General features: G+C 33.9%; 1 pseudogene; it reads right to left on the bottom strand.

Moving 5' to 3' along the window:
* Nucleotides 1-19,273: 19,273 nt before the first annotated feature.
* On the bottom strand, nucleotides 19,274-21,434 carry LOC140518534 (calpain-7 pseudogene; annotated as a pseudogene).
* Nucleotides 21,435-24,323: the final 2,889 nt, after the last annotated feature.

The raw sequence follows: 24,323 nt of genomic DNA, 5'->3' as shown, positions 1-24,323 counted from the left end.
CAGGGGGAAAAGTGGTCTTTCAATGAAATAGAGGGCTTTCAAGCATTCTTGATGAAAAGACCAGAGCTGAAAAGAAAATTTGACTTTCAAACACAAGAATGAGGAGAAGCATGAAAAAGTAAATAGCAAAGAGAAGTCATAAGGGACTTTACCAAAGTTGAACTGTTTACATTCCTTCATGGAAAGACAATATTTGTAACTCTTGAAACTATTCAGTATCTGGGTACTGGGTGGGATTACACACACACATGCACACGCACATGCACACACACATAGAGACAGAGTGCACAGAGTGAATTGAAGAGGATGGGATCATATCTTTAAAAAAATGAAATCAAGCAGTGAGAGAGAAATATATTGGGAGGAGAAAGGAAGAAATGGAATGGGGCAAAATATCTCTCATAAAAGAGGCAAGCAAAAGACAGTGGAGGGAAAAAGAGGGGAGGTGAGGGGAAAACATGAAGTTTACTCTCATCACATTCCACTAAAGGAAGGAATAAAATGCACACTCATTTTGGTATGAAAACCTATCTTACAATACAGGAAACTGGGGGATAAGGCGACAAGCAGGGTGGGGGGGATGATGGAAGGGAGGGCATGGGGAGGATGGAGCAATTTGAGGTTGACACTCATGGGGAGGGACAGGATCAAAAGAGAGAATAGAAGTAATGGGGGACAGGATAGGATGGAGGGAAATATAGTTAGTCTTATACAACACGACCATTATGGAAGTCATTTGCAAAACTACACAGATTTGGCCTATATTGAATTGCTTGCCTTCCAAAAGGAAGGGGTGGGGAGGGAGGGAGGAAAAGAAGTTGGAACTCAAAGTTTTAGGAACAACTGTCGAGTACTGTTCTTGCCACTAGGAAATAAGAAATACAGGTAAAGGGGTATAGAAAGTTATCTGGCCCTACAGGACAAAAGAGAAGATGGAGACAAGGGCAGAGAGGGATGATAGAAGAGAGAGCAGATTGGTGATAGGGGCAATTAGAATGCTCGGTGCTTTGGGGTGGGGGGAGGAGACAAATGGGGAGAAAATTTGGAACCCAAAATTTTGTTTAAATGAATGTTAAAAGTTAAATAAATAAATAAGAAAGTTAAAAAAAAGAATTTTAATACTCTTAGGGCAGTTAGAAGGAGTATCATAAACAGAGGGTACAGGTGTGAATTTAATATGATGAGATGATATACAAAGAAAAATAAAAAGCAAAATCAATGGATGAGTAGATAAATTGTACTGGGAGAAGGTGGATGTGAGAGGTAGAATGAGGTAAATTATTTCACATAAAAGAGGCATGAAAGAGCTGTTACAAGGAAAATGGGAAAATAGGAATGATGGCAAGCAGTATTTGAACCTTACTTTCATTAGAATTGATTCAAAGAGAAAATAACATACACATTCAGCTAAGTATACAAATTTATCTTATCCTATAAGGAAGTAGGAGTTTTGGGGATAAGAAGAGGGAAAGATTGATAGAAGTGAGGGCTGACTGGGAGAGGCAATGGTAAGAAGCAAATCACTTGTGAGGAAGGAAAAGATGAAAGAAGAGAAAAACAGAGAGATAAAGAGAGACAGAGAGGAGAGAGAGAGAAATACAAAAGGATAAACAGGGGGAAATAAAGTATGGGGAAATATGCAGTTAATAATTATAATTATAAATGTTAATGGGATGAACTCACACATAAAAGAGAAGCACATCAGAATCAATTAAAAATCAGAATTTTACAATATAGGGTTGACAAGAAACATATTTCAAGCAAAGAGACATGCACAGAGTAAAAGTAAGGGACTGGAGCATGATCTATTATGCTTCAGTTGAAATTTAAAAAGGAGGGATAGAAATCATGATTTCAAACAAAGCAAAAATTAAAATTGACCTAAATAAAAGAAATTAGGGTGGAAATTACATCTTACTAAAGATACCACAGACAATGAAGCCATATGAGTACTAAACATTTGTGTACCAAATACTAGTACATCCAAATTTTTAAAGTTAAATAAGTTACAGGAGAAAATAGATAGTAAAACTGTACTGGAGAGGATGTCAACTTTCTCTTCTTAGAACTAGACAAATTTAATCACAAAATGAACAAGAAAGAAGATAAGGAGTAAATAGAATTTTAGGAAAGTTAGAAATGACAGACTTTTGGAGGTAAACGAATAGAGATATCAAGGACTATATCTTTTTCTCGGTGGTATATGGGGCCTACACAAAAATTAATCATGTATTAGTGCATAAAAACCTCACAAAAAATTCAGAAATTCAGATACATTAAATGCACTTTTCAGATCATGATATAAAAAAATTATACTCAATAAAAGGCAGTGGAAAAATAGATTAAAATTAATTGAAATTTAAATAATCTAATTCTAAAGAATGACTGAGTCAAAGAATAAATCATAGAAACAATCAATAATGTCATAAAATAGAATGAAGACAATGAGACAACATACCAAAATTTATGGAATCGAGCCAAAGTACTACTTGGGGAAAATTTATATCTCTAAATGCTTTCATCAGTAAAATAGAGAAAGAACGGATCAATGAATTGTGCATGCAATTAAAAAAACTAGAAAAATAACAAATTAAAAATACCCAAATAAACAACAATTTTGAAATCCTGAAAATCAAAAGAGGGATTAATAAAATGGAAATTAAGAAAACAAATTGCAAAAAGTAAAAATAGCAGCTGTCTATTTAAAAGAAACAATAAAATAAACCATTGGTTAATTTGATTAATAAATGAAAGAAGAAAACCAAACTACCACTATCAAAAGTGAACAGTGTGAATCATCACAAAAGAAGAGTAAATTGAAGCAATCACTAGGAGTGATTTTGTGCAATTATATGCAAAGATGACAATCTAAGTAAAATGAAATCTAAGTTAAATATTTACAAAAATATAAATTGCCCACATTAACATAAGAGATAATAGAATACTTACATATCCCCATTTTAGAAAAAATTGGACAGCTAAGAAAACCCCAAGACTAAATGGATTCACTGGTGAATTCTACCAACCATTTAAAGAACAATGAATTCCAATACTATGTAAACTATTTGGGAAAACAGACAAAGGAGGAATTCTACCAAATTTTTTTTATGAGACAATTATGGTGCTGATACCTAAACAAGAAAAAGCAAAAACTGAGGGAAAAAAAGCTATAGACCAATTTCCTTATCAAATATTGTTGCAAAAATTTTAGATAAAATGCTAACAATGAGATTAGAGAAATGTATCACAAGGATCATGCACCATGAGCAGGTGGGATTTTCACCAGTATTGCAGTACTGGCTCATCATTAAGAAAACTATCAGTATAATTGACCACATCAAAAGCAAAATCAATATGACTCATAGGATTGCCTCAATAGATATAGAAAAAGTTTTTGACAAAATACAATATGCATTCTTATTTTTAAATTAAAAAAACATTATAAAGCATGAGAATAAATGGAGCCTTCCTTTAAATGACAAATAGTATTTATCTAAACCTATCAGCAAACATTATTTTTCATTGAGATAAACTCGAAGCCTTCCAAATAAGATCAAGTGTGAAGCTAGCATGTCTATTACCGCTATTGTTCAATATTATATTAGAAATGATATCTATTGCAATTAGAGAAGAAAATGAAGTTGGAGGAATTAAAATATGTAATGAGGAAACAAATCTATGATTCTTTGGAGATGATGTGACAGCATATTTAAAGAATCAACTATAAAACTAGTTGAAATAATTAACAACTTTAGCAAAGTGACAAGATATAAAATAAACCCACATAAATCATCACCATTTCTATATATTACCAACAAAATCCAGCAAGAAGAGATAGGAAGAGAAATTCCATTTATAATAATGGTAGACAATACAAAACACTTGGAAGTCTACCATCAAAAACACAGCCAGGAACTATATGAACTCAGTTACAAAACATTTCACATAAATAAAACCTGACCTCAACTATTAGAAAAAATGTCAGTTGCTCATGGTTAGTCCAAACCACAATAATGAAAATGACAATTCTTCCTAGATTAATTAACTTATTTAGTACCATAACAACCAAACTACCAAAATATTATTTTATAAATCTAGAAAAATGACAAAGTTCACCTGAAGAGCAAAAGGTCAAGAATATTAAAGGAATAACTGAAAATGTGAATAAAGGTAGCCTAGCCATATCAGATCTCAAACTGCATTATCAAGTGGTAATCACCAAAAGCAATCTATTACTGACAAACAAATAGATTGGTGGATCAGTGGACTGCATTGAGTATACAATATACAGTAGAAAAAAATCATAGTAGTATAGTGTTTGATGAATGCAAAGATCCAAACTTTGGGGACAAAAACTCATCATTTGACAAAAACTGCTAGGAAAACTAAAAAATGGAATGGCAGAAATGAGACAGAGAGTACAGATCATACAAAAATAAGGTAAAAATGGATACATCCTTTAAATATAAAATTTGATATTATTAGCCAATGAGGGAAGGGGATGGAGCCAAGATGGCAGAGTAGAAAGACAGACCTGTAGAAGTTTCAGCCCATAGCCCATAAATACCTGTAAAAAATGGCAAGAACAGGACTGGAGCAAGTCTCAGAGGGCAGAATCCCCAATAACAGCTGCAGTTCCCAGATTGATCAACCCACAACTGCCAAAGACAGCTTCAAAGAGCAGTGAGAAAACTCTCTCACCTGGGTGAGAAGGGAATGTGGTCTGGCCCCACCTGCAGAAGCAACTGCAGCTACAACCTCCAGTTTTGGAGCCCTCCATCTAAATACCCTGAGAGAATTGAGCCACTTCTCTAGATCTCAGCCCTGAGTGGTAGCCCTAGGGTGAGGAGGAGCACTGGTGGTGGATCTGGTGGAGGCTCTGGAGAGGGAAACCCACTGGCAGATCCTGGCCAGAACAGAGTACTTGTGGTTGCTCACAGACAAGAGTGCAGGCCAGGAGAGGAGTAAATTCCTCTTCCTTGATTGTGCCACCTTGGAGAAACTGAGAACTTAGAGGTCTTCAGAGTATACCTATCCCTTGATGAAGGACTCAAAAGGCAAGTAACTGGCTGGGAAAATACCCATAAAGGGAAAAAAATAAGGCTATAGAAGGCTACTTTCTTGGTAAGCAGGTATTTTCTTTCATTCTTTCAGATGAGGAAGAACAATGCTTACTATCAGAGGCCTCCCTAGGCTCAGGCCATGGAAGAGCTCAAAAAGGATTTTGAAAATCAAGTAAGAGAGGTGGAGGAAAAATTGGGAAGAGAAATGAGAACGATGCAAGAAATCATGCAAAGCAAGTCAACAGTTTGCTAAAGGAGACCTCAAAAAATGCTGGAGAAAATAACACCTTGAAAAATATGCTAACTCAATTGGCAAAAGAGGTCCAAAAAGCCAACGAGGAGAAAAATGCTTTCAAAAGCAGAATTAGTCAAATGCAAAAGGAGGTTCAAAAGCTCACTGAAGAAAATAGTTGTTTAAACATTAGAATGGAGCAGATGGAAGCTAATGACTTTATGAGAAACCAAGGAATTACAAAACAAAACCAAAAGAATGAAAAAATAGAAGATGATGTGAAATATCTCATTGGAAATAGAACTAACCTAGAAAATAGATCCAGGTGAAACAATTTAAAAATTATGGGACAACCTGAAAGCCATGATCAAAAAAAGAGCCTAGACATCATCTTTCATGAAATTATCAAGGAAAACTGCCCTGATATTCCAGAACCAGAGGGCAAAATAAATATTGAAAGAATCCACCAATCACCTCCTTAAAGAGATCCAAAAAGAGAACCTACTAGGAATATCGCAGCCAAATTCCAGAGTTACCAGGTCAAGGAGAATATACTGCAAGCAGCTAGAAAGAAACAATTTGAGTATTATGGAAATACAACCAGGATAACATAAGATCTAGCAGCTTCTACATTAAAGGATTAAAGGATTTGGAATAGCATATTACAGAAGTCAAAGTCAATTAAAATTAAGGATCACCTACCCAGCAAAAGTGAGTATAATACTTCAGGGGGAAAAATGGTCATTCAATTAAATAGAGGACTTTCAAGTATTCTTCATGAAAAGACCAGAGTTGAGTAGAAAATTTGACTTTCAAACAGAAGAATCAAGAGAAGCATGAAAAGGTAAAAAGAAAAGAGAAATCATAAGGGACTTACTAAAGTTGAACTACTTACATTACTACATGGAATGATAATATTTGTAACTCTTGAAACTTTTCTCAGTATTTGGGTAGTTGGAGGAATTATACACACATACACACACACACACACATACACACACATATAGACAGAGAGCACAGAGTGAGTTGACTAGGAAGGGATGATATCTAAAAAAATAAAATTTAGGGGTGGGAGAGGAATACATTGGGAGAGGAAAGGTAGAAATGGAATGGGGCAAATTATCTCTCATAAAAGAGTCCAGAAAAAAGCTTTTTCAATGGAGAGTAAAAAGGGGAGGGATAAGAAGGAAAAAGTGAAGTATACTCTCATCACATTTGGCTTAAGGAGGGAATAACACGCACACTCAATTTGGTATGAAAATCTATCTTACACTACAGGAAAGTAGAGGAGAAGGTGATAAGTGGGGTGAGGGAGGATCGAAGGGAGGGCAAATGGGAAGAAGGAGCAATTAGAAGTAAACACTTTTGGAGAGGGACAAGGTCAAAAGAGAGAATAGAATAAATAGGGGGCAGGATAGTATGAAGGGAAATATAGTTAGTCTTACACAACATGATTATTATGGAAGTTGTCGGCAAAACTACACATATATAGTCTATATTCAATTGTTTGCCTTCTCTGTGGGGATGGGTGGGGAGGGAGGAAGGGAGAGAAGTTGGAACTCAAAGTTTTAGGAACAAATGCTGAGAATTGTTTTTGCATACAACTGGGAAATAAAAAATACAGGTAATGGGTTTTAGAAATTTTTCTTGCCCTACAAGATGAGAGAAGATAGGGATAAGGGAAAGGAGGAATGTGATAGAAGGGAAGGCAGATTGGGAGAAAGGGTAGTCAGAATGTACAGCGTTTTGGTGTGGGGGAGGGGAGAAAATTTGGAACTCAAAATTTTGTGGAAAACGAATGTTGAAAACTAAAAATAAATAAATAAACATAAAAAATAAGCAAATTAGGGGAGCATAGAATAGTTTAACCTGTCATATCTAAGGAGAAGGTAAGAACTTATGACTGAACAAGAGACAGAGAGTATTAGAGGATATAAAATATTTAATTTTGAGAGAGGGAGAAGGAGAAAGGGAAAGAAAGAGGGGGGCTAGACAGGGAGAGGGAAAATGAAGACCTACTTGTACAAAAATATTTATAGCAACTCTAATTATGGAATGGCTGAACAAGTTGTGTTATATGATTGTAAAGGAATACTACTGTACTATAACAAATGACAAGCAGAATCATCTCAGAAAAACCTTGGAATGACTTACATGGACTGACACAAAGTGAAGTGAGAAGAGCCAGGTTGTACACAGTATCAACAGTATTGTATGATGATCATCTGTGAATGAGCTATCTATTCTCAGTAATACACTGATCCAAGAAAATTCCAAAGGACTTGTGATGAAAAATGCAGTCTACTTCCAGAGAAAGAACTAATGGATTCTGAATGAAGATCAAAGTATACTATTTTTTACTTTATTTTTTTCCATTTTTTGTCTATACTTTCTTTCATGTGACTAATATGAGAATATATTTTTGCATTATTACACATGTATAACATATATCAAATTGCTTACTGTCTCAGGGAGGGAACAGGAGAGGAAGAGAAGTAGAGAATTCAGAATTCAAATTTTTTGTTAAAAAAAAATGAGTGTTTAAAATTGTTTTTATGTGCAATTGGGGAAATATTTTTAAATGCTCTATTAGTACACAGCTCCACTAACATCTTTCCACAATCCTTTCAAGAGTGATTATTTCCACCTTATCTTAACTTTTCCACATTTTAGAGTAAAAGATGAAATTTCAAGCTGTTTTAATATTTCTCTCATTATTATTGACTCTGAATATTTCTTTATAATGATGCTAATAGTTTGTGATTCTTTTTTAAGGACAATTTTTTCATATCCTTTAACCATTTATCTACAGAGAATTTGTTTTAGTCATGCATATGTACATATGTATAAGTATGTGTATAACATATCATACATGTAGATATATATACACACATATTATGTTTGCTTTGTTTTAATACCATTTTTGATGTTAAAAGGAACCTCCCTGCCTATGCTTTGTAGAGTTATTGAATAAATTGTCTTTTACTTTGTCTATTTTTTCCTACATCTGTTGACTACCCTCCTACATCTAATCATGTAGTTTGTGATGCTTTTGGTTTTAATATGATTATGTGGGTTGATTATCTTCCTATTGTTGAATCATTTATCTTTTCATCCCTGGCATAAATTTAAATTAGTCCTAATAAATGATTAATTGGATTCATTATTGTAATTATTTGAAGAAATTTGAAATTCATGTTCGTTGAAAATATTGGCCTCTATTTTTTCATTGTTTCATCCTTCTCTGGTTTAGATATTAAGATTATATTTGTCACACATAGGAATCTATTAGGGTGGTTTTATTCTCAATTTTTGGAAATAATTTGTTCATATTGGTACTAATTATTCTTTAAAAATTTGATAGAATTCTTCTATGAATCCACCAGAACCAGATGTTTGTTTCTTTTTAGAGTTGCTCTACAGTTATTTCTATTTCTTTTTCAGAGATTGGATGATTTAATATCTCTATTTGGTTCTCTGTCAGTATAAAATTTTTTGAAAATTTTTCTTTTATGTTCTCAGTTTTGTTAACATGTGACTGAGCATAGTAGGTTCTACTAATTATTTTTATTTTTCCAGTTTTGTTATGATTTTACCTTACAAATTTGATATTTTCTTGATTAGCTTTTCTATTTACTTCTTTTTTGATCAGATTAGCTAAATGTTTGTTAGTTTTGCTACTGTTTTCAAAGTACTATCTTTTGGTTTTGGTTATTATTTCTATAGTCCTTTTAGTTTCCAGTTTATCTATATCTTTTCTAATGTTCAATAGTTCCACTTTTGTGATAATTTTGGGTTTATTTTTTTGACTTTCTAACTTTTAAAACCTGTAAATTTAGTTCATTAACCCTCTCTTTTTTCTAGTTTGTGTCTGTGTGTGTGTGTGTGTGTGTGTGTGTGTGTGTATAATATATGAAATATAACTTTCTCCCTGAGGACTGCTTTCACTATACCTCAGAAATTTTGGCATGTTGTTACATTATTACCATTTGCTTTCACATAATTACTAAACATATCTGTGATTTGTTCTTTGACCCAATTATTATTTAGGATTTCTTTATTCTCTTTAATGATTCTTCCTTTTCTGTCTTCTAAATTTTTATTCTTTAATTTATTGTTCTTATACTTATTTTTTTCTTTAGACTCTGTGTATCTTATGGAATTAAAACTTCTAAAGTACCTGTTCTGAGTTCCCTACCCCCCAAAAGAAATTCTTGGATCAATTACTATAGTTGATTAAAGGGTTTGTATCTACACTTCAATTGATATTAATTAATCAAAATGGACTGTATTTCTCTATTATTTCATCTTTCTCTGGTTTAGGCATTAGGATTATGTTTGTCTCATATAGGAATCCAGTAGAGTTCTTTTCATGTTATTTCACTATTGATCTTACCCCTTCTAATCTTTTTTTCCTCTTGTACCTTATTTATAGAAACAGTAATTCCTGCAGTAGAGTATAGAATATTGCCCCCTAAATGAAATTTCCCTGACTGTATGATATATTTTTATCCCCTGCACTTTTCTTAATGAATTACTTTTCCATTTGCCATTATATCTCCTTTCTGGTTTCTTGCCCTTTTACTATTTACCCCTGAGGAGTTTTGACTACCCCTCTCAGAACCAATGCTGTCCATGGAGGCATAACATTCTTGCAGACATAATGGTCTTTCTGAATACCATGTCCTTGCAGAGTTTAACCATTGCAAAATCCCTACCTCCCATTAAAGAAGTTCTCCCTCTTTCCACATGAGAACATTTTTTGATATGTCTCCCTCCCACCACTAAATCGTGATTTCCTTCTTTTTCCCCCTGTTTCAATCTCTCTCACTGCCACCTCACTCATTCTCTTATAGTTCCTCTTCTTCATGAAAAATGCAACAAGTTATTTTCCCTTCATTGTTTTCCATTCACTTAGAGTACTTCACACATTTCTCTATATCTTTTTTCATTTTCTCTTTTTATGAGCTCTCCCATTCTATAATTTAGTCTCAAAAAAAAATCCCCAACATTTATTCACCTGTAAGGAGAATTGTGTGAGATTTAGACCATGGTTTTTCAGGCCTCTCTGTTCTGATGAAAATGAACTTTAAGGTAGAACTCAGATGGTGGAATACAGGCAGAAACTCACTTGAACTTTCCAAAATTCCTTTCAAACAACTCCAAAATAATGCCTCAAATTGAATTCCAGAGCCACAGAGTCACCAAAAGGTTGGGGTGAAAAAATTTTGAGCCCAGGACAATTTAAAAGGTCAGCTGAAAAGGTTTGCCATATCAGGATTGTAGTCAGGCCCAGAGTACAGCACAGGTGTGGCAATACCAGCAGCAGGAATTAGGAACTCATAGCCTCCAGATGGGAGGGGAGTTGAACAACTGGTCAGAAAGAGATCACAAGGGACTATTTGCTGATACTGGGAAAGGGCACTGGTCACAGTTCCAGGACCAAGACGAATAGTGGCACATAAGGCTGTAGAAGAACAAGACCCCTTCCTGGGTAAAGACCTGTGTAGAGGCCAGGAAGGCAGTTACCAAAATTCTCCTTAGATCATATCATTCTGGCAGTACTGAATACTATGGTCTTCCAGAACCAACTCTGAAAAAAATAGCATGAAAAACCCAAATCTTAGAACAGTGTCCTGCTCCATCCTGGGAGTAGTGCCCAACTTTAATTGAAAGTTAAAAGTAAAAAAATAAACTAGAAAATGAATAAAAAGAAAACTAACCATAAAAAATTACTATGGAAGATTAAGACACAAACTCCAAAGAAAACAATGATGTCAAAAGAGCTATAAGCAAAGTCTCAAAGGAAAAAATGTAAATTGGATGCAAGTACAACAAGAATTCTTGAAAGAGCTCAAAAAGGGTTTTTAAAATCAAATAAGAGAAGCAGAAGAAAAACTGAGAAATCAAATGAGAGTAAAGCAAAAGGAATATGAAAGGAGAATCAATAATTTGGTAAAAGAGGCACAAAAATAATGAAGAAAATAACACCTCAAAAAAACAGAATTGGTTAAATGATAAAACCGTAACTAAAATACACCGAAGGGAAGAACTAGCTTTTAAAAATGGTCAAATGGAAAAGGATATACAAAAGCTCACTGAAGAAAATAATTTCTTAAAAATTATAATTCTACAAGTAGAAGATAATGACTCCATAAGACATCAAGAAAAAATAAAATAAAGTCAAGAGAAGGAAAAAATAAAAGAAAAATGTGAAATATTTTATCAGAAAAACAACTGACCTTGAAGATAAAATTGAGGAGAGATCATTTAAGAATTATTGGACTACCTGAAAGTCATGATAAAAAGGAGCTTAGACTTTATATTTCAGGAAATTGTAAAGGAAAACTGCCCTGATATGCTAGAATCAGAGAGTAAAATAGAAATTGAAATAATTTACTGATCATCTCCTAAAAGAAATCCCAAAATAAAAACTCCAGGCAATATTATAGCCAAATCTCAAAATCTCTCAGGTCAAGGTTGAAATATCATAAGTAGCCAGAAGGAACAAGTCAAATATTGCAGAGCTATAGTCAGGATAACACTTGATTTAGCAACTTCCATTTTAAAGGAGCAGAGAGCTTAGAATATGATTTTCCAGAAGGCAAAGGAGTGGGATTACAACAAATAATAACCTACCCAACAAAACTTAGTAAAAAATTTTCAGGAGAAAATGGAAATTTAGTGAAATAGAAGACTTTCAAGTATTTATGATGAAAAGACTACAGGTGAAAAGAAAATTTGACTTTTGTATAGAAGACTCAAGAGAATCCTAAAAAGGTAAATATAAAAGAGAAATCATAAGGGAATTCAACTAGGTTAAACTATTTATATTCCTATATAAGATGATACATGTAACTACTAAAATCTTTATCATTATTAGGGCAGTTGAAAGGACTCTACAGAGACAAAGGGCATGGATGTGAGTTCATTATGATATGATTTTTTTTAAAAAAATAAAATTAAGGGGTGAATAAGAGAGATACACTGGGGAAACAGTAAAAGAAGAAGAATGGGGAAAATTGTTTCACAATAAAAGATGCTTAGGAGGAAGAGCTTTTATGGGGAGAGGAAAATGGGGGAATGGAAAGCAATGAATGAAACTTGCTCTCATTAGAATTGGTCAAAAGAGGGAATAACATATACATTCAGTTGGATATTGAAATCTGTCTTACTGAAAGAGTTATGATTAAAAATGCTATCCATCCCCAGAGAAAGAACTGATGGTATCTGAGTGCAGATTAAAGCATACTTTTTTTACTTTATTTTTCTTGAGCTTTTTTCTTGCCTATGTTTTCTTTCACAACATGACTACTATGGATTTGTTTTGCCTGGGTACATATGTATAACCTATATCAAATTGCTTGCCTTCTCAATGAGGGTGGGGGATGAGGAGGGAGAGAAGGAGAGAGTTGACCATGCCTTAAGATATATAAATCCCAAAAATAAATTCAGAAAAGTAGAAAAATGATATAAATCCTTAATTGATCATGATACAATAAAATTATTTTAAATAAAAGGGACAGCAAAAAATAAAACATTTGAAATCAACTAGAAAACAAATAACTTAACCCTAAAGAATCTGTGTGTCATAGAACAAGTCATAGATATCATAGAATTTCATTGAAACAATTAAAAGAATTAGGAAACAGACTAAAATTTTCAGGATACAACCAAAGTAATTCCTAGGAAAAATTATACATCTCTAAACACTTTCACTAACAGAAAGAGAGACAGAGAGAGAGAGGCAGAGACAGAGAGAGGCAGAGACAGAGAGACAGGAAGACAGAGAGAGAGAGAGAGAGAGAGAGAGAGAGAGAGAGAGAGAGAGAGAGAGAGAGAGAGAGAGAGAATCTGAAATGTGGCTAAGAATATTAGAAAACTGGGGCAAATTATCTCTCATAAAAGAGGCAAGCAAAAGACTTCTTAGTGGACGGATAAAGAGGAGAGGTGGGAGAAAAACATGAAGTTTACTCTCATCACATTCCACTAAAGGAAGGAATAAAATGCACACTCATTTTGGTATGAAAACCTATCTTACAATACAGGAAACTGGGGGATAAGGCGACAAGCAGGGTGGGTGGGATGATGGAAGGGAGGGCATGGGGAGGATGGAGCAATTTGAGGTTGACACTCATGGGGAGGGACAGGATCAAAAGAGAGAATAGAAGTAATGGGGGACAGGATAGGATGGAGGGAAATATAGTTAGTCTTATACAACACGACTATTATGGAAGTCATTTGCAAAACTACACAGATTTGGCCTATATTGAATTGCTTGCCTTCCAAAGGGAAGGGGTGGGGAGGGAGGGAGGAAGAGAAGTTGGAACTCAAAGTTTTAGGAACAACTGTCGAGTACAGTTCTTGCCACTAGGAAATAAGAAATACAGGTAAAGGGGTATAGAAAGTTATTTGGACCTACAGGACAAAAGAGAAGATGGAGACAAGGGCAAAGAGGGATGATAGAAGAGAGAGCAGATTGGTGATAGGGACAATTAGAATGCTCAATGTTTTGGGGGGGGAGGGGACAAAAGAGGAGAAAATTTGGAACCCAAAATTTTGTTAAAATGAATGTTAAAAGTTAAATAAAAAAATTAAATAAAATAAAAAATAATAAAAATAAATAAAAAATTAAAAAAAGAAGATGGTATGAATAAGAAGAAAAAAAAGAATGTTAGAAAACCAAAAATACTTAAAAGCCCAATTTAACACCAAAATAGAAAAGAAGATATTAAGAATATTGAAAACAAAAAAGAATGAATAAATAAAAATGAATGTTTTTCCTTGAAAAAAATAAACCATTAACTAATTTTAGCAAAAAGAAAAAAAAGGAAAATCAAACATCCAGTATCCAAATGACACTGGAGATATAGATGTAGATATGGATATGGATATAGATATAGATGAAGATGTAGACATAGATGTAGATGTAAATATAGATATAACAAGTGAAAAAGAAATAAAAGATATCATAAACTATTTTCACTATCTTCGAACAAAATCAACAACTCAAATGAAATAAACGAATATCTTCCAAAAAATTCAATTTAACAGAACAAGAAATAAAAAATTTAGAAAATTCAGTCTCAGAGTAACAAATTGAACAAGCTGTAACTTAATTTTCAAAGGCCAGGTCAGGGGAGGGGAGTGAGGAGGACAAGACCAGATGGATTTATGAGTTAATGCTATCAAACTTTAAATAATATTTAATTCAATTATCTATAAAATGGTTGTTAAAAAGAGAAAAAGAAGGGATACTACCAAATACTTCCTATGACACAGATATAGTTTTGACATGTAAACTACAGAGAGTCAAAACAGAAAAAGAAAACTATGGACCAATATCTCTAATGGACATTGGCACAAAATTTTAAATAAAGTATCAACAGAGAGTAATAATATCACAAAGATTATATACTGGGTTGGATTTATGCCAAGAATATAGGGTTAGCTTAATATTAAGTAAAACTATAAACACTTAACCACATTTATAACAAAACCAACAAAAATCATATTTATAAATGTATAAATATCAATAATTTATAATTGTATGAATGAATGTATAAAAAACTTTTGACAAAGTACAACACTTATTTCTGTTTTAAAAAACTGAAATACATAAAAATAAACAAACTTTTCCTTAAAATATAAATAGCATATAAATGAAACTGAGTTACCATTATATGTAATGGTGATAAATTGACGTTCTTTCTAATAAATTCAGGAATGTAATAAGGACGTCCATTGTTACTACTTCCATTTAGCATAGTACTAGAAATGCTGGTTATAGAGACATCAGGAGGAAAAGAAATTGAAGAAGTAAGCATATGAAAAGAAAAGACAAAATTTTCACTTTTTCAAATGATAAGATGTTACATTTAGTTGATGTTTCAACTAAGATTTATTTTAACAAGCTTCAGCAAAATTGCAGGATATAAAATAAATCCATACTCATCATTAGTTTTCCTAGAGTATATTAATAAACTCAGAAAAAAGAGATAGAAATTTTAATTAAATATATACGGAATATATAAAATGCTTGGGAGTCTGCCTGTGTATATATACATATACACATATACATATGTACATAAATACATCATATATGTGTACTACACATATAGAACTGCACTCTTTACAAGAATAAAGATAGATCTAAACAATGGGAAAATATCAATTGCTCATGGGTAAAATGAGGCAATATAATAAAATGACAATATTACTTATTTTACTTCAGTGTAATACCAATCAAAACGCTAAAAGGTTACTTTATAGAACTTAAAAAAAAAAATCATATAGAGGCAGAAAAAGTCAAAAGTCTCCAGCAAAATAGTGGGGCAAAAAAGTGGAAATGAAAATGTGTGAGCTATATCAGATCTCAAACTATACTACAAAGCAATAATCACAAAACAGTTTGGTACTGGTTTAAAATATAGATTGATCATGGAATAAATTAAGCATATAATATAGAGAAGAAAACCAGTCCAGTAAACTGGTACTTATTAATAAACGCAAGACTCCAGCTACTAGAATAAGAATTAATTTTTTTAAAAAAAATTTAATTTAAAAATTGGAAAGCTACATGAAAGAAATTAGGTTTTGGCCAACACCTCACATCTTGTACCAAGATAAGCTCCTAAGGATATGTGACCTTTACATAAAAAATCATGTCACAAACAAACCAATGTGAGAGAAAAATAATTAAATCTATGGATAGAAGAAAAGTTTATAACCAAACAGGAGGTACAGAGAATAATAAAAGATAAAACTGATGATTCTGATTAAATAAAATTTATAAGATTGTGCACAGACAAGTAAGACTAAGTTAAAAGGAAAAGTTAAAGCTGAAGGGGGAAATCTTTGCAGCAAGTTTCTCTGGTAAGAGTCTCATATCCAAGATCTATAAGAAACTCATTCATATTCATAAAAATAAAAGTTCATTCCCTCAGTTGATTAATTGTCTAAAGACATGAATAGTCAATTCTTAAGAGAAGAAATCCAGTCTATTTAGAGGCACATAAAAATTATTCCAAAACCCTGATAATTAGAGAAATACAAATTAGAGCTTTTCTGAGATTCTACTTCACATATATCAGATTATCTAAAAAGGAAAATGACAAATTTAGGCACTGTTGGTGAACTAGTGAATGGGAATAACCATTTTGAAAATAAATGTGGAATAATACACAAAAATTAATTAAATAATGTGACTCCTTTGGCCCAATGACACCGCTACTAAGCCTGTATCCAAAAGAGATTAAAGAAAAAAAGAGATAAAGTTCTTACAAGTACAAAAATATTTATAGCAGTTCTATTGATAGTATTAAAAAAAAAGCTAGAAACTAAATGGAAACACATTAATTGAGGAATACATAAAACTGTGGTATATAAATATGATGAAATATTATTTTCCTTGAAGGAATGAAGAAATGAAGGATTTGAAAGAGATTTGTAAAGGTTTGTATCAATGGATGTAGATTTAGGTGAATAGAACCCAAAGCACAATTTACAATACAACATCATTATAAAAACAAATAATTTCAAAGACTCATGTAAACAGATGAATAATAACATGATCTGAGATTCAGAACTTATACAATAGCAATATTACAAAGACAATTTTGAAAAGACTAAGTATTATGACTAATGCCATCAGTATCCAAGATTCTAGAGGAGGAGGAAGCATCCTATCCACTTTCTGACAGACAGGCAATGAATTTAGGGTACAAAATGACACGTAATTTCTTTTGAACACAATCAGTGAAGGACTTTATTTTGCTTAAATATGCATATTTACTCTAAAGAATTTGTTTGTTTGTTTTGATGGGATGGGGAGTAGTATGGAGAGAAAATAGATTTAATTAAAAACACACTTGATAAAAAGAGCAGTTTGCTCTAGTATTTTCAACTTTGATCAGAATACATCTTGATAGGGATGTCATACACTGAGAAATTACCTCACAATGCCTTAGTGACTGTAGAAGCTCTCTAATTCTTGGTAGGACAGGCATCTTCATACTGGATGAAATTATCTGAAATCACTAAAATGTTGCTCATATTCTTCCTATCTTCTTTCTAGATATTAAAAAAAATCTAAACACCAAAAGTTAAAAGATAGTTCTTATTTTCTCCAGACAAACTGGAAAGTTAGGAGTACTTTCCTATAAATACAGTAAGCAAACATTTGCTGCCATCTGGTGTCAGAAGAATCCATTTTCCCCAAGCCTTAAAGTTCTTGTATTAATCTATACTCAAAAATCACCTTTATATTTGTATCCCCTGCACCTAGGGCAGTGCTTAGCACAGAGTTTAAGATTAATAAATATGTATTGATTGGTGGTTTATGATATAATTCTTTCACAGCCACAGAGATATATGCCTTGGTCGGCACAAATTTCTTTCTTGAACCTCTTCTAGAAACAATCGCACAGCCTGGTAAACTTCTACCACAGTCTGGTAAAGTGCTATTGCTTACCTCCAACCTTTGGTTGGTGCCTTTGCAGAAGAAAACTTGATTTATCAAAGGGCAAGTCCTTATTTCTTGTTCTTTATGAATATTCATAGATCTTTTAGGTGAATTTTTATTTTTTCAATTATCAAGCTTTTTTTTCTCTTTCTTTTTCTCTCTTTCTTCTTTTTCATCTTTCTCTCTTTCATCTTCACCTGCTCATTGAAAGAAGGAAGGTGAGAAAGAAAAGGAAGGAAGGTAGGAAGGAAGGAAAAAATAAAAAGAATGAAAGAGGAAAATAGGAAGGAAGGCAAGATAGATGGAAACAAGGAAAGAAGGAAGGATGCAATTTTTTTAATTACATAGGTAATTATCTACAAACCACTGAGACAAGGAAGATAACCTAATGCAACAAAATTTACTTCTCACTATCTAGTAGAAATCCCAAACTTTCAATGGGTCATTAATATTCTGGTGACTCAGTTCTCTCTCTGTTAGAGATCAGTTTCCACCTTCAATGGATATCAATGTGTCTTTGGATACATGGGCTCTATGACAGTATCTGCAATCAAGTTATTCTTTCCTCCCAAGGTAGTATATACTGAGCTCATATGGAGAGCTAATGCTATTACTAATCTCCATCAAGCAATATCCAATTTAAAACTTGTTAGAATATGTCTGCCCATACTTGAAATCAAGTTCCACACATATATTCTTCAAAGTAGCAACTTACTTCAAAGTCAAAACTTTAATATTGTACATCAGGGTGTCAAACTCAGAGATAGGAGGCACTAAACCACGCAAAAAGATCTCAGTAGACCACAAATTGACTTAATTAAAATACTATTTATGTTTTATTGTATTTTATTTAAGTTGTTAAATATTTCCCACCTACATTTTAATCTGGTTCAGGTAGTGTGTTTGACACCTATGGTGTACAGGATATTGTCAGCAAAGGACTGTGTTAGCTTATATAGTAGTAATCATACCCTTCTTGGTATAAAACTGTGACTAGTCCCTCCATATTGATGTTTTTTAATCACATCAACTTTTATTTAACCTATCAATTGCATTTTCTTCTAAGTGCTGTTTACAATAAGAGACAGAACTAAAAAGCATCAGTAAATAAAAAAGTGTAAAAAGTTAAATTGTAGTATCTTCATTATTTCAGAGGACACTGACATTTTCAAACTTGATACAAGATGAACCACAAAGCTGCAATAAGCAAAATATTCCCATCCTACAATCTCCATGATTTCATTTGAGATATGTCCCTAACTTAAAGAATTTGCACTGTTAGGCATTTTCATGCTGTTTATCAGCATCTCTTAAAGCTTCTAAAATAGCTTATTCCTTGATAATACCTGAGTGACAAAACTCTCAAAATCATCAATAAAGTAAATAATGGCAGGTCTAAAGATGGAGACATGATTCATTCATAGTACCCCAAGATACGTAGTCTGACATGACAAGTCCATCTGCAAACTTACATTCTTATAGGAATAGAACAATTATTTAGTGAATGCCACTGAGTCAAGTACAGTATATACCATAGTGATTTCTCAGTTCCTGAAGTTGTGTTACCTTGATAGGGATAACACTATTGAAGTCTAAGAAAAAGAGACCTTCTTGTTTAGGCAAAAAGCTACTAGGGATGATATTGTAGATTCCAGAAGGGATATTTTCCACTTCAAGGAAACAAAATCCACATCTGTAATCACCACTGCTCTTCTTTAAAAAGCCTGAAGAGCCAGGATCTCCCACCACTGACACTGTGACAAGTTCAAACCCAACACTATATTGCCTTGGTCCTCTTAGCTTAATCAGTAGTGACCCAGACTTTTCTAGCTAGAATTGGTTAATGGGGTTATTTCTGTGGGAATCCCTGAAGTTCTCACATCCTCCAGTCTTCTGATCTTTCCACTGTCCATTAATCCTTTTTTTGATACAATATATGGTGAAGGAATCTTTGAAAAAGTAAATTTACATGCTGAATACACCCTAACTGTGCAATAGATAGTGTTCTGCTTCTTACACTGAGACACCACTAGTGTAAAGATGTGAGATCCTGGTGTTGTCAGCTTTATCTTGGTTAGATAGTGGGGGCTATTGATATGAATTCCATCAATATATGGAAGTGGTTCACCTGGGTAGTAAATTCTTTTCCCATCACTCTTACATACTACCATTGTAATAAACTCTCCTTTGTTTGCAAAATTATCCTTGTCAGTTACGTGTCTGCTAAGCAGAACCCAGTCTGCAGCACCACCTTATGGACAGTGAACTTCCAGTTTATATTGGGAATTGTTTGCCAGGCTGTACACATCTTTCACAGGCTGGTGTTTAGCATCCCAAGTACCGTGAATATATATTGATTCTCTAAAAAGACCTGGGTTCCAACTCAAATAAATCACATCAAAATACTGGCACAGAGTCTCCTAAGAGATGCAGAAAATACCGTTGTCTACTGTTCTTGGATCAAAATTTAAGTATTTTTGTATTTCAGGAGTCTAGTTTCTCAAATCATTTTCACTATATCTTCCTTTCCAACATAAATGACTCCAGAGGTTTTTCAACTAGATAAATTGCAGACCCTTGTATTCTCTAATATCCAAAATACCATATGCATGTATAGGAACCAAACCCCATTTTTTTCCTTCCTCTACAGATGTCACTCCAGTAGTTGTGGTGATAAGAATATCCCTTTTGTGAAATCTTTGGGAAAGCATTCTGAAAGAGTTCTCATTATTGAAATTTGGAGTATCTGAATGCATAGTTAGTACCTTCCTGGTATCTACCCAATGTTTGAATTGGATCCTGGAAAAATCATATCCTTCCTTGATTTTCATGTATACCTTTTCTATGAGAGACACCCGCAATTCACTTTTGTTGTTAGAATAAGAGCAGAGTAGCTCTCCATTTTGATCAACTGATAACTGGTCATCTATTATCACTTTTCTTGGAACACCATTAATGTGAAGTTTTATCATGTATTTTCTGGTTCACCTTTCTTATTCTGAGGATAAATTATGCTTGTAATTAATTTCGTATTATACTATCCATCTCTTATAAGCAGAGCTGATAGCTGGAAATGCCACAAAAGAACAATCTGATACTCTTGTCTGCTTTATGCTGAAACTGGATACAGTATAGATCATTGCAGGATTGTTGGTGAGATTATCTGGTCATACTCATCTAGAAAATATTGCTTTTGTTTTGGTAATAATGGTAGCTTACCAAATTTATCAGAAATTTGCACAGGAAAGGCAAAGAATTCTCCAAGTCAAGACTCATGAAGGGAACATACTCAATGCCATTTATTTTGGATGTCTTTTATTTTCAGACAGAGATCCACTGCTTTTGTGTATAGCTCTATAGCTTCTTCATCATTGCCTTAATTATCTTTCTCAAAAGTCTGTGTTGCCAAGAAATAGGCACGTTCCAAATCCAAGTGCTGTTTTGGCTTCAAATGGTCACAGTTTTGTTACTGCTGAATAAAGAGCTTGAACTCTTTCCAAATAATCATTTCATCTTGAATATTTTCTAGGCTTCATCTTGCCATCCCAGCATAAATTAAGGCTTGTACAGCTTCCTTGTAGTGGAACACTGCCTCCTGATAGCGGCCTCCCTGATCCCTCTGTACCAACAGCTGAGCAAAGAGCACCATGTCTCGCTTCAAGGCCTCAGCATCCATGGTGGGCCACCCTCCCCCCCACCAAGGGGAGGGGAGGATGGGATTTTGAACTCAGTCCCTGGCTGTGCTTTGGGCTCATATACGCCCCCATTGCAGAGCAAAAAAATATGGGGTGGGGTGGTCTTTCAGCCCAGGAGACTTGAAAAAAATCAACAAGAAAGATTAACCTTACTCAAGTAAAAGGAGAGCACATTCTAGGAGAGACAGTATCCCTGCAAGCCAACAGAAAACCTCAGAAAATTAGTGGGAAATCCTAAGCCTCCGTATGATGGAGCAGACAAATGTCAATGCCAGGATTCCCTATGTGCCTTAGCATAGCCAAGGGAACTGGCAGGATCTAGATCTAAGAACTATCACCTGTTCAGTGTAGCCCTAGCAAGCAAGGGTCCTCCAGAAGCTAGACCACAACAGGATTTAGCTCAGTTCAAAGCAAACAGGTATCCTACAGAGACCATACCTCCTCATGCTTCAGAGTAGCCCTAGGGAAATAGAAAAACCCCATCTGGCTTCAGCACATGATAGACGCTGCCCTACTACCCCAACTTACCACCAGGTAAGCTGCCAGGCTACTACAGCCTCCATCAGAGACAATCACCACCCCCGCAATAGAGCCAAATACATGAGCGCCCACCATGGGCCTCAGGGTAACATCAGGACAACCCCATGTAAATAGCCTGGGTCTAAAGCCACTGGCACTAGAAGCCTGTGACAGGATTCCTTTCATCCTGAGAGAAGAGGTCAAATATAAAAGAAAGGAAAAATATTTTTTTAAAAAAAGAATCTGTACATGTAAAGTTATTATGGTGGCAAGAAAGACCAAAATACAAACTCAGACTAGGATAAAAATGTCAGAATACCTATGGCACAACCCCAAAGAAAAAGAGGAAGTGATCTCAAGAACTAAAAAAGAACTTTAAAATCATGTAAGAGAGATAGAAGAGAAGTTGGGGAAAGAAATAAGAGTAATGGGAAAGAATTGTGAAAAAAAGAGTCAACAACTTAGAAAACTGATTAAAAAGTACATTGTCAAAATGGAAAAGGAGATACAAAAATCCATGAAAGAAAACAACTCCTTAAAGAATAAAATTGGCTGACTGGAAAAAAAAATACAAAAGCTACTTGAGGAAAAAAACACTTTAAAAGTTAGATTTGGGCAAGTTGAAGCTAATGACTCTATGAGATATAAGAATCAATCAAATGAATTCAAAAGAATGAAAAAATGGAAGAAAATGAAAAATACCTCATGAGAAAAACAACAGACCTGGAAAACAGGTAAAGGAAAAAAATACTACAAGTAGCCAGAAAGAAACAATTCAAATATAGGCGAGTCACAATCAGAATTATACAGAATTTGGCAGGTGCAACATTAAAGGATCAGAGGTCATGGAATGTGACATTCTAGAAGGCAACTGTACAAGGATTACAACCAAGAATCATTTACTTGGCAAAATTAAATATACTTACATCAAGGCGGGGGGGTGGGAGAGAGAAATGGTCTTTCAATAAAATAGAAGGATTTCAGTCTTTCATAAGGAGAGGACCAGAACTAAATCAAAAATTTGACCTCTAATATCAAGACCCAAGAAAAGCATAAATAGATAAAAAGGGAAAAGAAAACAAGTGATTCAATAGGGTTGAACGATTTACATCCCTACACAGGAAGATGATACTTGTAATATTTTTTTAATTGCATCACTAATAGCACACATAGATAGAGGGTATCGGTATGAGATGAATTTGAGAGAAGGATATAAAAAATTTAAGGGATAGAAAAGAGGAGTACAATAGGTGCAGAAGGGAGGGACAGGGAGAATGGGATAAATTATTTCAAATGAAGAGGTGCAAAAAGACCTATTACACAGGAGGGGAAGATGGAAGGGTGGGTGATGAGCACCACTTGAACCATACTCTCATCATTATTTGCTCAGAGAATGTAATTTACACAATCAGTTGAGTATAGAAATCTCTCTTATCTGAAAGGGAAGTAGAAGAGGGAAAGATTGAATAAGGGAGGAGGGGGACTGAAGAAGGGGAGCAGATCAGGGGAGGTGATAGACAGAAGCAAAATACTGGTGAGTTGGGAGAGGGTGAAAGAAGAGAGAGGAAAAACAGGAAGAAGAATAGGATGGAGGGAAATACACAGTTGGTAATTATAACTGTGAATGTGAATGGGATGAACTTTCCCATAAAATGAAAGTGGAAAGCAAAGTGGACAAAAACTGAAATTCTGCAATGTGTTATTTACAAAAAAAACACACTTGAAGCAGAGAGACACATACAGAATAATTGTAAGGAACTGGAGCAAAATCTATTTGCTTCTGCTGACATATTAAAAAAAAGAGGTAGCAATGCTGATCTCAGACAAAACAAAAGAAAAATAGATCTAATTAAAAGAGATAAGGGAGGAAATTACATCTTGCTAAAAGATACCATAGACAATGAAGCAATAACAATACTGAATATATATGCACGAAGTGGTATGGTATCCAAGTTCTTAGAAGCTAGGGGAGTTGCAGGAAAAAAACACATAACAAAACTATATTAGGGGAGGACCTCAATCACTCCCTCTCAGAACTAGATAAATCTGACCACAAAGTAAACACGAAAGAATTTAAGGAGGTGAATAGAATTTTAGAAAAGTTAGGTATGGTTTACCTCTGGAGAAAATTGAATGGGGATGGAAAAGAATAAACATTTTTTTTCTCGGCAGTACATGGCACCTACTCAAAAAATGACATATATCATGGCATAAAAACCTCACAATCTAATTCAGAATGGCAGAAATAGTCAATGCATCCTTTCCAGATCCTGATGTAATAAAAATTACATGTATTAAAAGGCCATGGAAAGATACACTAAAAATTAATTGGAAACTAAATAATCTAATTC

This window comes from Notamacropus eugenii, chromosome 1 (assembly GCF_028372415.1).
Source record: "Notamacropus eugenii isolate mMacEug1 chromosome 1, mMacEug1.pri_v2, whole genome shotgun sequence".
Classification (NCBI taxonomy): domain Eukaryota; kingdom Metazoa; phylum Chordata; class Mammalia; order Diprotodontia; family Macropodidae; genus Notamacropus; species Notamacropus eugenii.
Note: the sequence above shows the minus strand (reverse complement) of the source record. Positions and strands in the feature narration are given on the sequence as shown.